We start from the raw sequence: 9,679 nt of genomic DNA on the forward strand, positions 1-9,679 counted from the left end.
CACACAAAACTGCAGTAGGACATTTGACCCCGACGTGATTTGAACACGCAACCTTCTGATCTGGAGTCAGAACGCGCTACCATTGGCGCCACGAGGTCTGCTGATTAATGCATGTACACATCAACTTTCGTTTTGATTAATGCATATCTGTTCTTTTTAAGGCATATACACATATGCATAATGCCTATACGTTATATGCCTCTACGTTCTTTTGAGTAATATACACATACAATAATCTTTCTTTTGATTAATATAATTTAATCTATAATATTTATTGATCCCCAGGGGGGAATTCAATTACACTCTGTGTACACTTTTTCAGTAATCCACACAGGCCTGAAATACACACACACACACTAGGATCTATTCAAGCACTAATGGAGAGATGTGAGAGTGAGTGGGCTACCAGCTGGACCAGCGCCTTGAGCGGTTGGGGGGGTACCTGGCAGTTCCCAGGATGTTAAGTGGCATCCAACCACACTCTGGAATTTGGTCGCATGGGGGACTTGAACTGGCGACCCTCCGGTTCCCAACGCAGCTCCCTACATGTGCCAACATTCTATTTTTTACAGGAACAGATCTGATTGACCGGCAAATGTCAGGAAATATGGAGAGGTGCATTAAGACATCTTTTTTAAAGCAATGGATTTTTCCTTAAAGGAGAATTCCGTCAATTTCAACACGTAGCTCTGTATTTGTACATTAGGAGGTCTGTCAGTGGAGAGAGAAATGAAACCAATCGGTGGTGTCTACCCCGTGTTATCCGCCTGCTAGAGTTAGCACCCACAGCCTTAACACAGGGACAGTTAGTTTAAACCTGTTGTTAGCCTCTAAACACCCAATCAACCTCACTGAATACCAACTGATTTTCACATTTTCTTTGCTTCAAAGGTCATACATGTAGCTATTAAACAGACACAAAATAAACTAAATATTGCATACTTACTGTGACTTTGATGTATTTGATTAAATGACTAGTCGCAGCTGTTATTACATAAGTGTTTGAACAGATACACCTCATTATGGACTATATTATAATATATTAATATTCATGAACATTTCTGAATGAATCGCTAATGCCTTATGATGATACCTAGGCTACTCTTTGGAGGTGAAGCAGGAAGCTGAAGACGATAACACCGTCTCGGAGTCGGCCAATCTGACCCGTCTGACAGCAAAGCACCGAGGAAACACTTCCTCAAAGCCACTTCCTGCTTCTTCCTGGAAACCTTCAAAATGAAAACACCAGATTTGGGAGAGTCTACACAAAAAATTTCAAAAGGCGGTAAGCTTAATTTCTTCTTCACATTTCTTAGAACCTTTCTTCAACATGAATCGCCGATTATTGTTTCAGATCAAGTTAAACAAAATATTACTTTGATGTTAGCGATCACTGTGAGGAGATTATGCATAACACATCAACTTTCTTTTAGATTAATGCTATACACAACAACTTTCTTTTAGATTAATGCATATACACATCAACTTTCTTAATGCATATACACATCAACTTTCTTAATGCATATACACATCAACTTTCTTAATGCATATACAATCATCCTTCTTTTTGAATATATACTGTAATATTTATTGATCCCCAGTGGGGAAATTACAATTTGTACCCTTTGTTAGTAATCCGAGTCAGACACGCTACCGTGCGCCTTGAGGTCTACTAATTAATGCATATACACATCAACTTTCTTTTAGATTATGCATATACACATCAACTTTCTTTTAGATCAATGCATATACACATCACTTTCTTTAGATTAATGCATATACAATAAACTTTATTTATGATTAATGCATATACACATCAACTTTCTTTTAGATCAATGCATATACACATCAAACTTTTTAGATTAATGCATATACAGATAACCGTTATTTATGATTATGCATATACACATCAACTTTTTTATTGATGCATATACACATCAACTTTATTTTGATTAATGCATATACAGTGGCAAAACAAGCTACAATGTGAGGTAAAAAGGGAAAATGTCCATCCTGTATATACCTTCACAAAAGTGCTTGTTTTGCCTCTGACAGGCTCAGATAATATTCCAAGTGTCTGACAACTTTATGGAAAGGATTTTAAGCATTAAGCATTTTAAAACATCCACGTAATTGCGATCGCTAAACCCACCAGACTCCATGTAAATTTACAGTAATTTTAGCATCGTAAAACGCACTTCATTAAAAGTTGACAGAACCAAAATAAAACTATGAAAGCCGTTTTGGGTCGTCTTTTCACTTTTCCACCATCACAACTCTAGTTTTGGTTTAATAAACTCCTAGTCACCGATTTACATGTGAAATATGTCTGCTCTATCCACGTTAAATAATTTACACATTTATAGTGTGATGTTTATATTCTCATAATGTATTACAATATATTTTGTTTTCATCCCTCAAAAATAAATAAAAATAAAATGAGATAAGTCTTATAGACTGGAATTGTCTACGGTGTATGACATCACAGCATTCTATAACACATCTAAAGAACTACTGGCCAATCAGCTGATAGTTCATGATGACGTCATGAGTGAGGTCACAAACGTCCATAGAGGACCTTATAAGTACAAGCCATGTTGAGTCTTTAAGTTCAGGCTTCTGCTCCGGGTAGCTGGAGGCCAGCGGCTTCTGCAGAGACTAGGCGCTGCGAAAGCAGTTGGTCTTTGGAGGCCTCGCTGCCAGAAGACTAGGACCAGATGCTGCTAAAGCAGTTGGTCTTTGAGGCCTCCTCGTCTGAATCCGCCGACCTCCAGTCAGCCAGAGCAGAGGGCCCGACCTGCTCCGCTGAGGAACAGATACCAGCTCTGGGGCAGGGGTCAGGGACCAGGGTAAGTGGTTTAGAAAGGTATTAGGGATCATGAATGCCTTCAGCAAAGCTAAAAACAAGTCTGAAAAAAAGCCCATAGTGTCACACCACCTTGTGTGTGTGTGTGTGTGTGGTGTGTTGTGAACCTCTCAGGTCATCTGGGACAGGTCTACTTTCTGTCCCCAGAGTCAGAACTAAACAGGGTGAAGCAGCTTTCAGTTTCTATGCTCCCATATCTGGAATAAACTCCCAGAACCTGTAGATCCGCTGCTACTCTCAGTTCTTTTAAATCACGGCTGAAGACCTTTCTTTTTGATGCTGCCTTTCTTTACATGACTGCTCATTTCTTTAATTTCTTATGCTGCACTGTAACTTTTATTCTTGTGTTTTATGTGTCCTAATGTTTCTATTTTGTTTTTAACTGTCTATTCATGTGTTTTATCAGTTTTTAATGCTTATGATTATTAACTGTTTGTACTTGTGTTTTATCTGTTTAACTGATTTTATGTAAAGCACTTTGAATTGCCCTGTTGCTGAAATGTGCTCTACAAATAAAGCTGCCTGGCCTTGCCTTGTGTGTGTGTGTGTGTGTGTGTGTGTGTGTGTAACTAGATAAAAAATGAAATGCTTTGGACTTTTAATTGGCACTTTAGGGATTTATGGCTTAGACCAATGCTGTTTATGTTATGTCTAGGTAATATTTTATGTTTGTCTGTGATTTGTCCTCAGACCTGCTGTACTTTCCTATGGACTATGGGATCAGGTCAGAGTTGACTGTGGGAAAAAGGTTTATCTGGCATTATTCATACAGGAAAAGCTGGCAGAATACAGAAACAATACTAAAAGGCAGCCTTACCTTCAGACTCCTTCTACCAGGGTGAAATGAATGTTTTGTTAAAAATTAATCCAGGTTTCTTGCAATTGTATTTCTAATGAAGGCTGGCAGACTTACACTATCCTTAAAAACTTGCACAGATTCATGTGATTGAGAGAATGTGGTGGGAGGTGAATCCCAGAGTCAACTACCCTTTGAAGACAGCTTTGGTAGAGCTGGGGGACCAAGAGGAAGTCAACATGGACAAAACATCAAAATATTATGTGTCAAACCAAAGACATGCCAGCTGGCTAGGATTGGCATCACAAAAGTCATAGAGGCATGGAATGCACACAGGATCCCGGGTATAATTAATTTAACATTACTGGCTACATTACTTATTAATTAAGCAGTTTAAATCGTTTTTGCTGTTCTATTATAGATTTCAATTTGTAATGGATTAATTCATTTGTAGCTCGAATTAAACTGCAAATGTATATTGAAACTATATGGGCAGATTCAACAAGTAAAACATGTTATGTTTTGCAGGAAAGGGAATACCAAATGAACTGGCTAAAGAAGGATGTCCTGCAAAAATTCCCGTGGACCTTCTGCCTGATGGTTCTGTTGCAGCTGACCTGTATCAGCAGGAAATGGGATCCATGTTGAAAAGGGAATCCATTTTGGTTGGGATCCTTTCCCTCTGAAGAGGCCCAACAATGGACTGAAACTGAGTTTGGTGTATGATGTGTTTGTGCTTCCGGTGTTTGATGTTTTTGATGGGTTTCATTTGTTTGACGTGTTTGTTTCTGTGTATTGATGTGTTTCAGGTCTTTGATGTGTTTAATGTCTTTTATTAAGGTGTATTAATGTGTTTCAGGTGTTGTTGTGTTTGATGTGTTTCTGGTGTTTGATGTTTTTCAGGAGTTTCAGGTGTTTGATGTTTCAGGTGTTTATGTTTTTGATGTTTTTGATGTGTTTTAGGTGTTTAAGGTGTTTGAAGTGTTTCAGGGGTTGGATGTGTTTCAGGTGTATATGTGTTTGATGTGCTTCACATGTTTCATGTTTTTCATGTGTTTCAGGTGTTTGATATGATTCAGGTGTTTCAGGTGTTTGACATTTTTTATGTGTTTCAGTTGTCTGATGTGTTTAATGTGTTTCAGGTGTTTGATGTTTTTGTGCTTCCGGTGTTTAATGTGTTTGTCTTTTATGTGTTTCAGGTGTTTGATGTGTTTCAGGTGTTTGATGTATTTCAGGTATTTGATTTTTTTTAGTTGTTTGATGTGTTCGATGTGTTTCAGGTGTTTGATGTGTTTGTGTTTCCGTTGTGTCAGATGTTTCAGGTGTTTGATATGATTCTGGTGTTTCAGGTGTTTGACATTTTTGATGTGTTTCAGTTGTCTGATGTGTTTAATGTGTTTCAGGTGTTTGATGTTTTTGTGCTTCCGGTGTTTAATGTGTTTTTCTTTTATGTGTTTCAGGTGTTTGATGTATTTCAGGTATTTGATTTTTTTCAGTTGTTTGATGTGTTCGATGTGTTTCAGGTGTTTGATGTGTTTCAGGTATTTGATTTTTTTCAGTTGTTTGATGTGTTCGATGTGTTTCAGGTGTTTGATGTGTTTGTGTTTCCGTTGTGTCAGATGTTTCAGGTGTTTGATATGATTCTGGTGTTTCAGGTGTTTGACATTTTTGATGTGTTTCAGTTGTCTGATGTGTTTAATGTGTTTCAGCTGTTTGATGTTTTTGTGCTTCCGGTGTTTAATGTGTTTTTCTTTTATGTGTTTCAGGTGTTTGATGTGTTTCAGGTGTTTGATGTATTTCAGGTATTTGATTTTTTTCAGTTGTTTGATGTGTTTCAGGTGTTTGATGTGTTTGTGTTTCCGTTGTGTCAGATGTTTCAGGTGTTTGATGTGTTTCAAGTGTTTCACATGTTTGATGTGTTTAAGGTGTTTGATGTGTTTCAGGTGTTTGATGTTTTTCCGGTGTTTGATGTGTTTCAGGTGTTTGATGTGTTTGTGTTTTCGTTGTGTCAGATGTTTCAGGTGTTTCATGTGTTAAATGTTTTTGATGTGTTTCTGATGTTTGATGTGTTTCAGGTGATTGATGTATTTCAGTGTTTGATATGTTTTGTGCATCCGGTGTCTGATGTGTTCAACGTGTTTGATGTGTTTCAGGTCTTTGATGGGTTTTAGGTGTTTTATGTGTTTGATGTGTTTCAGGTGTTTCAGGTGAAGTGTTTGAGGTTTTCCAGGTTTTAGGTGTCAGGTGTTTGATGGGTTTCAGGTGTTGAAGTGTTTCAGGTGTTTGAAGTGTTTCAGGGTTGGATGTGTTTCAGGTGTTATATGTGTTTGATGTGCTTCACATGTTTCATGTTTTTCATGTGTTTCAGGTGTTTGATATGATTCAGGTGTTTCAGGTGTTTGACATTTTTTAAGTGTTTCAGTTGTCTGATGTGTTTAATGTGTTTCAGGTGTTTGATGTTTTTGTACTTCCGGTGTTTAATGTGTTTCAGGTGTTTTATGTGTTTGTCTTTTATTTGTTTCAGGTGTTTGATGTGTTTCAGGTGTTTGATGTGTTTCAGGTGTTTGATGTGTTTCAGGTGTTTGATGTCTTTCAAGTGTTTGATATGTTTAATGTGTTTCAGTTGTTTGATGTGTTAAATGTGTTTCAAGTGTTTGATGTGATTTTGCTTCCTGTGATTGATGTGTTTCAGGTCTTTGACGTGTTTAATGTCTTTTATGTGTTTCAGGTGTTTGATGTGTTTCAGGTGTATGATGTGTTTAAATGTGTTGGATGTGTTTAAGGTGTTTGATGTGTTTCAGTTATTTGATGTGTTTCAGTAGTTTTAGGTTTTTGATGGTGTTTCAGGTGTTTTATGTTTTTCCAGTGTTTGATGTGTTTCAGGTGTTTGATGTGTTTGTGTTTCCGTTGTGTCAAATGTTTCAGGTGTTTGATGTGTTTGATATGTTTCACATGTTTGATGTGTTTAAGGTGTTTGATGTGTTTCAGGTGTTTGATGTGTTTCAGGTGTTTAATGTGTGATGTGTTCGATGTGTTTTAGATCTTTGATGTGTTTTTTGTGTTTGAGATGTGTTTTGGGCATTTGAAGGGTTTCAGTTGTTTGATGTGATTTAGGAGTTTCAGTTGTTTGATGTGATCAATGTGTTTCAGGTGTTTGATGTGTTTTTGCTTCCTGTGATTGATGTGTTTTAGGTCTTTGATGTCTTTAATGTCTTTTATGTGTTTCAGGTGTTTGATGTGGTTCAGGTGTATGATGTGTTTAAGGTGTTTGATGTGTTTGTGTTACTGGTGTGTCAAATGTTTCAGGTGTTTGATGTGTTTAAGGTGTTTGATGTGTTTTAGGTGTTTGATGTGTTTCAGGTGTTTAATGTGTTTCAGGTTTTTGATGTATCTTATGTGTTTCAGGTGTTTGATGTGTTTCAGGTGTTTGATGTCTTTGATGTGTTTGATGTGTTTCAGGTGTTTGGTTTGTTTCAGATGTTTGATGTGTTTCATGTGTTTCAGGTGTTTGATGTGTTTCAAGTGTTTGTGTTTGATGTTTTACAGTTGTTTGATGTGTTTGATGTTTTTCATGTTTGATGTGTTTAAGGTGTTTGATGTGTTTAAGGTGTTTGATGTCTTTCAAGTGTTTGATATGTTTAATGTGTTTCAGTTGTTTGATGTGTTCATAATAAATAGCAAACAGCTGATTTATTCATCTGACTCGTAGAATAACGCCAATGATTGACTTGTTTTAATGGATCCCTACAGAGATAGACCTGTTAGTTAAAGAGGAACATCCTTTTAGTTTAGATCCTTTAGTTTCCAACCAGACCAGAGTGGTGATTGTAACAGTGGAAAGATGAACCAAGACGGCTCTACATATATATATTTTTCTTTTCTATATTGACTATAGTTGTGTGTGTTATTAACAGAAATCAACCTGTCAACATTTCTATTCATCATAAAGTTCCAATATAAGTTTTTTACCGCCAGTTCAAAATGGAGCTGAACACGGAGGAGGATTCCTCCCTAATGGCCGCTCTGCTCTGCTCCGTGCCCCCGCTGTCCGGTAATAGTTAAAGCAGATAAAAACCTAAAGAACACTCAAAAGCTTCAAGATAAAACTTACTTAAGGAGCTTCTTCATTCACGTTCAAGAGAAGGCCTGTTTCCAGCCAGACTATGGATTGATTCATGAAATCGCTGTTATTAATATGTAGTCATTCCAAAAAATGAGATTTGCAAAACAAAAACTATATGAACACGGTGACAAGCCTGGGAAATATTTGTCATACGTGATCAAAAAGAAATCAGACTCTCAAATATAGCATTCATTAACGACAGGAATGGCAAACAACTCTTTGACTCAGATGATATTAACAACACCTTCAAAAGATTTTACGAAAATCTCTACGAGTCTCAGATCTCTAATGACACTACAGAGCTAATGGACACCTTTTTTTCCAACTTTAACCTTCCTTGTTTGACAGAAATCCAAAAATCAACATTAGACAGTCCTATAACCATTAAGGAAGTCACGGAAGCCATTGGAGGTCTGCAGTCTGGAAAAACAGCAGGGCCTGACTCTCTTATTGTAGAATTTTACAAGGAGCTCATCACCCTACTGGTCGAACCGCTGCTACACATGTTTAACGACTCTTTTCGAAAAGGTCACTTGCCCATGTCATTGAGGGAAGCCAACATATCTCTAATACTTAAAAAAAATAAACCACCGGAAGATTGTGCCTCGTACAGGCCAATTTCCTTATTAAATGTAGACTTAAAGATCCTTTCAAAAATATTAGCGAAATGTTTGGAGATCCTACTCCCAACACTTATCAATGAGGATCAAACTGGCTTCATTAAGGGACGTTGCTCCTTTAATAACATGCGTAGGTTGCTCAACGTGATCCAGCTCTTCAATCAAAGTGCATGCCTGGTCTAGTTGTTTCCCTAGACGCCGAAAAGGCATTTGATCGCGTTGAGTGGTCATATCTTTTCTACGCTATGAGAAAGTTTGGCCTGGGGAAAATGTTGTTAATTGGATCAGATTACTTTACAGCGAGCCTTGCTCAGCTGTTTTACTAATGGTTTACGATCGCCAAATTCCGGGTGCAAAGGGGAACACGCCAAGGCTGCCCCCTATCGCCCCTGCTTTTTGCTCTGGTTATGGAGCCTCTGGCAGAGGCGGTGCGGACCCATGGGGGGATATGTGGTCTGACCATTGGGGAGAGACAACACAAGATTTCTTTATATGCTGACGACGTGCTCATATTTCTATCTCAGCCTGAGGACTCTATCCCGCATCTCATAGAGACCATTAACAGGTTTGGGGACTTTTCGGGCTATAAAATCAATTTCAACAAATCTGAGGTCATGCCACTAGGCACCTTAAAACGTCAACCATCTATACCTGCTGGCTTGATATAGAAAGCTCTATGTCCAGGTTCCCTTTAAAAAACTTACTTTTTTTGGGAAAAAACTATACTTTAAAACGTACTGCAGTAACCCCATTACTATTAACACTGTGAGGGCATGGCAAATGGTCCAAAAACTTGAGGACAGGTTCCAAATTATATCTCCTCTTACACCTATTTGTGATAACCCGATGTTTTCTACCTGGCGCCATGGACTCTGGCTTCAAAATATGGTCAATAAAGGGAATTCGTACGCTTTCTGACTTGATGGAAGGTAACACATTATCAATTCTCCCCAACTATTGGATGAATATGATATTGGGAGGCAGGATTTTTTTCGTTATTTGCAAATAGAGATTTCATACAGAAAAAAACCGCACTCGATGTGGACCAAACAATTTCAGTGTGTGAAAAACAGCTTTTTTTCCCCAGGGTAAAACTTCAAAGTCTTTTACAACTTGCTGAAAGAGCCCCCCTCACCAAATACATTTCACCTAAAAGAAGTTTGGGAAAAGGAATTGCAGTGGGCAATAAATCAGGAGGGATGGGATGAGGTTTGGAAGAATGTAAAGTCTTTAAGTATTTGCAATCGGGTTAAGTCCATACAATTTAAAATTTT

At 37.8% G+C, this 9,679-nt stretch overlaps 1 non-coding gene across 1 annotated transcript; it reads right to left on the reverse strand.

Moving 5' to 3' along the window:
- Positions 1-24: 24 nt before the first annotated feature.
- trnaw-cca (transfer RNA tryptophan (anticodon CCA)) lies at positions 25-98 on the reverse strand. The gene has a single exon. It is a non-coding gene; the product is annotated as a tRNA-Trp (tRNA).
- Between the last annotated feature and the right edge of the window lie 9,581 nt (positions 99-9,679).

The sequence above is a fragment of the Etheostoma spectabile genome, unplaced genomic scaffold, assembly GCF_008692095.1.
Source record: "Etheostoma spectabile isolate EspeVRDwgs_2016 unplaced genomic scaffold, UIUC_Espe_1.0 scaffold00019365, whole genome shotgun sequence".
Classification (NCBI taxonomy): domain Eukaryota; kingdom Metazoa; phylum Chordata; class Actinopteri; order Perciformes; family Percidae; genus Etheostoma; species Etheostoma spectabile.